The sequence below is a fragment of the Bombina bombina genome, chromosome 8, assembly GCF_027579735.1.
Source record: "Bombina bombina isolate aBomBom1 chromosome 8, aBomBom1.pri, whole genome shotgun sequence".
NCBI lineage: Eukaryota > Metazoa > Chordata > Amphibia > Anura > Bombinatoridae > Bombina > Bombina bombina.
This window is the reverse complement of record NC_069506.1, coordinates 322,197,617-322,203,624: the sequence shown is the minus strand read 5'-3', so window position 1 is coordinate 322,203,624 and position 6,008 is coordinate 322,197,617.

The window sequence follows — 6,008 nt, the reverse complement described above, 5'->3', positions numbered from 1 at the left end:
CCTACTTCTGCGCACACTGCTATCCAAAGACAAATGCAATCTCAGTTTGTATTTAGTCTTCTTCATTAAATAGTGTTTCTTGCTATACAGCTAAGTTTACCATAGGGAGTTACCATAAAGTGGCTGATGCTACTGCAACTCTAAAGCTCCCCCTACAGGTTGCTGCAAAATCTCATCACACATAAAGGGCTCCATTTATCATTGTTTGGAGAAATCCGACTTTCAGTTCTCCAAGAAGTTCTCCTCAGCTCGCCCTCTGTGAGGCGCACTTGTGCGCCAATATTTATCAAAAAACTGGTCGTATTATACCGCTTTTTTCCAAAGTCGAGATGCGGCGTGTTAATGATAAATCTCGACTATATTTACCATTCCATCATCGTAAAAAAGCGCATATTTTTGGTATTTTCTTTTTTTATTATAGGCATTCTTTTTATTTGTTGTAATTTAAGGTTATATAAACATTTATATTTGTAATATGAATTGAACAAATTTCTATATTATTATTCTTTTTGTGTTTTTTTTACAAACCACAACCTTTTACTACTATTCCACGTTATTTTTAACAGATGGCTTACATATTACAAAGTTATTTTTTTTGGTTTATCTACTTAACACACCGCATGCAGACCTTTTTCTACTATTCAACGTTATTTTTAACACATGTCTTACTTATTACAAAGTCATGTGTTTTGGTTTCTCTACATTACACACCCCATACAGACCTTTTAGGCCTCCATTTATCATGATAAATGGAGCCCATACTATTATTCCACGTTATTTTAACACGTTTCACATATTACAAAGTCCTTATTTTTTGGTTTATCTACTTTAGACACCCCATACAGACCTTACTATTATTCTACGTTATTTTAGCACATGTCTTACAAAGTCTTGTTTTTTTGTCTTTTGTTTAGCTATTTTAGACACCCCATGCAGACCTTTAACTATGATTCCTTTTGATTTTCAACATGTCTTTTATCTTTACCAACTAATTTGTTTTTCTCTACCTACTTTACACAACCCCTCTAGACATTTCACTACTATTATTCTTTTCAAATTAACGTCTTACATTGACCTAATCTTACACTTTCATTGATAAGATGTTTCAATATATATTACACAATAACGACAATTGTTTATATTTGTTAAATAATATGCATTTATTCTGTATATAAAATAAAATAAAAAAAAATGTTGCCAGCACATTCATAAATTTTTTAATAACACATAAATGAAAAAGTTACATGTTTTCATATTTCAGCCTCATTTTCCTGACTGCTGAGTAACTGCTTATCAGTCCAGTTTCAGCTTTAAGCAGGACTTCAAGGAGCTCTTTTTTGCCTATTACAATTTTTTCATCATCCGGAACTAAAAAATAAAAAATATATATATTTATATTAAACATATATTTTGATTATTTTGAATAGCATTTATAGACATGAGAGTAAAAAAAATATCTGTCAATGGAATTACCAACAGCAATAACATATATTTATTCATAAATGCTATAACACTTACCCCAGTTATAATATTGAGGTGACTGAGAGTCTTCATCGTGTACCTCTAAGTTTATTAAATTTTGTTGAGTTTCTTCAAAAAACAAAATTTTGATTACAATGTATTGATAAAGTAATTTTAAAATATATCTATCTTACACAATATTTTTCTCTCTATCTATGTTATCTTTCAATTAATTTTATTTCTATATTTACATCTGTCTTTTTTGATCTATATACATATATCTATCTATCTATTTATCTATCTATATATATTGATCTATCTATATATATATATATATATATATATATATATATATATATATATATATATTGATATATATAAAAAAAATATGTGTTTGTGTTTATATATATATATATATATATATATATATATATATATTTGTTTTTCCAAAAAATATATACACATTAATAAAATTGATATATATATATATGTGTATATATATATATATATATATATATATATATATATATATATGCATACATATCAATTGTTTTATATATATATATATATATATATATATATATATTTTTATATATATATATATATATAAATATAATGTTTTTATAATGGATATATCAACATAAAAAAAATAAAAAATCACCTGATGTTCCTTGATGAACCTCATCTTCTTCATGGCCCTCCTCGTCCTCTTGTTCCAAATGTTCTTCATCTTGTTCCAAATGTTCTTCTGACTCTGTAGGCTCTACATGTCCTAAAATTATTATTACAAATAAATTTATATTTATAAAATATATATGTTAAAGAAATCTCAAAGAATTTTTTTTTAGATTACCTTCTATGTTATCGATATCTTCTTCTCCTTGCTCATCCATTGCATTATTATTTGGAGTGCTATTATCTATAGCATTATAAAAAAAAATAGTTAAAAGATAAATTTACTTTAATACCTGTCTTTGAATATTTTTTTTTCTCGACATTACAGTTACATTTTTTATACCTGTGTCTTGAGTCCTATCTTCATCCATAAAAACTGTGGGCAATGGGTCTGATTCCCCTTCAGAACTAGAATTGGTATCAATGGGAAGAAGGTACCTTGGAGCTCTTCTTCTTTTGACTATTAAAAAATATAAAATAAAAAATTTGTGAAAATATATTCTTAAAAATCCAAACACACAAAAAATTTGTCTGAAAATCCTATAAAAACTTGATTCATTCACACTTATCTGCAGGCAATGGTAATCTTTTAATCCTATAATTGTTTAACTTGTTTATCTTATTGAAAATATTCCAATTAAAAACTATACATTTTTAATACTTAAGATTATATAATTAAACTATATTTATATCTATATTGCTTACATTTTTTAAGATAACTCTTTATCAAAGTGCGCATTTTCGATTGCCTCCGGTACAAGTCGTTATATCTTTTCAGACATTGTTTCCTCGTTCGTTTTTGCCCAGAGACTCTCCTTACTCTTCGCACCATTTCACAGAGAATTCGGTTTCTTGTGTCCTGGTCCAAAGTGAAAATCCCTTTCCTTTTTTTTGGAAAATATTTATCCATAGTGTAAGAAATAATCAATAATTCTCCAATAGAGAACTTCTTGGATCGTGGCATTTTCTAAATATTATTCAATCTCTACTCACTGACGGGACTAATTTTTTTTTTTTAAATGCGCAATTTTGTAAGCTAATACCTATTTTTACAAATAGCACTCAATTTGGATACATATTTTGTAAAATATTATCAAGAATCGTATTTTAGTATACAACTTGATGTTTTTTTTTATCCATTTTAATAACAATGAAACATTGTATAGAACTGCGCCACAACAGCACTATTTTTTGGGCAACATTAACAAATGTTACATGTATCCGTTGATAAGGTGAAATAAAATTAAAGATACATATAACAATTTAATTATATTTAAATTTAATATTGTTATTCATAACAAAATTATCTTTATTTACATGTAAAATTGTTATTAAAAACAAAAATGGAAATCCAGGTATTCCATATTAAAAATAAACTGCGACATATCTTTCCAGAACATCAGACAGTATACGCCCATTTTCATCAACTACATTTAGATACTTTTTTGGAAACCGTTATAAAAGAAAACTTTATTCAGTTTGTATCAACACTTTAGTTATTTTTTGCGCTCTATTGTATCACATTTTTACAATGGCATCTTCCCAAGCTGGAAAGACCAAAAGCGGGAGAAGTATCATGTTCACTCATCGGCAGAATTGTATTTTGGTCGAAGCTGTGATCGAACACTACGATGAAATCATTGGGTACCAAGCAAGAACTGTAAACCCACAGAGAAAGAGAACAATTTGGACACAAATCAGTAGATCTGTTTCAGCTGAAGGAAGTTTTCCTAAGGATGTGCGGGCTTGTCGGAAGAGAGTAACGGATATTAGAAAAAACATAAAGAAAAAGGTTTGCAGGGAAAAGCAATCTGCCAAAGGAACCGGTGGAGGCCCTGGATATAGGGCCGAATTAACGGACTTTGAACAGATGCTTTATGCACGGATGGGTGATGCCGTTGTGGTTGGCCTGGATGTCCCAGCAGACACTATGGATTTTAGAGGTAAGTTAAATGTAAACGACACCAACATTTTGTTGTTCATGATTTAAAAAAAGAGAATGAAAAACTATATATCTTTATTATTGAAATCTATTATGTAATTATTTTGATTCAATAGATATTCCTTTATGGAAAGTATATGTAGATATGCTCACTATCTCTTTAATTTTGTAGATTTCTGCTATTGGATATTAAAAATGTGATTAGTTTACATTTTTATTTGTCAGAAAAGGATTATGGAGAAAATGGAGACATGAACTATATTAAAATTAATCTAGTCAGTGTTATAACTATCTATTGTCTATCGAAATCGATCTAAATATTTGAAATTGTGTTTTTATCTATAATTATTGAAATTTAAGACAAGTATATTTATATTATTTAGAGCAAGAAGATGAGGGACGTCAGGAAGAGGAGATTGATGCACAAGAGGATCAACCTTTGGAAAATGAATTCACCTCACAAGACCAAGAACCCTCCACATCCACAGTACAAAGAGAAGAAGAGGAGAGTAAGTTATTTGTAAAAAACAAACAATAGTTGTTATATATTTTAATAATGATTAAAAACCAGATGAGCACTGATGATAACTTGTGGTCTAATGTATATTTTGATTGTATAAATCGATGCAGTTGATATTCTAATATTATTTTTATGTTGTTGTAGGTGTTCGTGCTTTACTACAATCGATGCAGGACAATTCTATATTATTATTCGAGGGTTGGTTGTCTTCTAATTTAATTGTCATGTTAATTTTTTTTTTTTTTTTAAGAATTTAACCTATTAATAATACATATTTTCCATGTCATACAGAAGATCAGGTTGAAATCAATTTGGAACCTCTGGTTGAGGATTCGGTATGTCCAGAAGATGAGGATGAGACTCAGGTTGAGGGACAAACATCAGAGGGACCAACACCACCAAATCTAGAAACTCCTCAGAATATCATGGTCAATGACTCTGAAGAAGATGAAAGACCAGAACAATTGATAAACCCAGAAGATGTCACAGGCAGGGTAAATGATATCCAAAACCTCACAGACATGGCATTGGGGTTCAGGAATGAGCAAAGTGCATTTTTTAAAGAACTGATCAGATTACAAGAAGAAAGAAATGCAATTTTAAAAGCTGATTCCGAATTTAAGAGGGATTATTCCAAAAAGAAATTAGAAATTTTGAATCGAAGATTTCCGACTCAATAATTAATTATTAATATTTCTTGTTTTTGCACTTTAATGTTCCAATTTTTTTTCATGTTGAAAAGTTAAACACTAGAATTTGGTTACAGTTTAAGTTATTTTAGAAAAAATGTTACATGTTTCAGTATTCAAGTTTTTGTTATTACAATAAAAATGTTATTTAAAATACAAAAAAAGAATTAAGGCGGTTTGTTTGTTCGTTCAAAAATTTTTTATTAAAAGAAGAAAAACAAAAAAATTTTAATAACAAATAAACACAACTTTTTTTTTTCATCTGTCTGATTATATAACAGTAGTGATGATTGTTATTGTCCAATTTTCAAAAAACTCCTGTGTTATCCGTGGTTTCTGTAATACAATGGTAAAAGATAATTAGCAATCCAGAAATATAATACTAATTCTTTGCCCCACCCACACCCAAAAAAAAAAAAATTACTTACATGAAAAGTATCTCTCAATAATTTCCATACGATTTTGAACACCGGCCCCAGTAGTGTGCCTGTTTAATATTTGTTGGGGGACATAGATGTCATCTGGTTGATCCTCAAGACACAAATCATCCTCGTTAACTTGAGATATTGCAATATTATGTAACATGCAGCATACTAAAATAATGTCATTGCACTTCTCTGGTGAGTATTGCAAGTCTCCCCCTGACCTGTCCAACACACGAAATCTCATCTTCAACACACCGAAGGTTCTCTCGATAGCACTTCTTGTACTACGGTGTGAC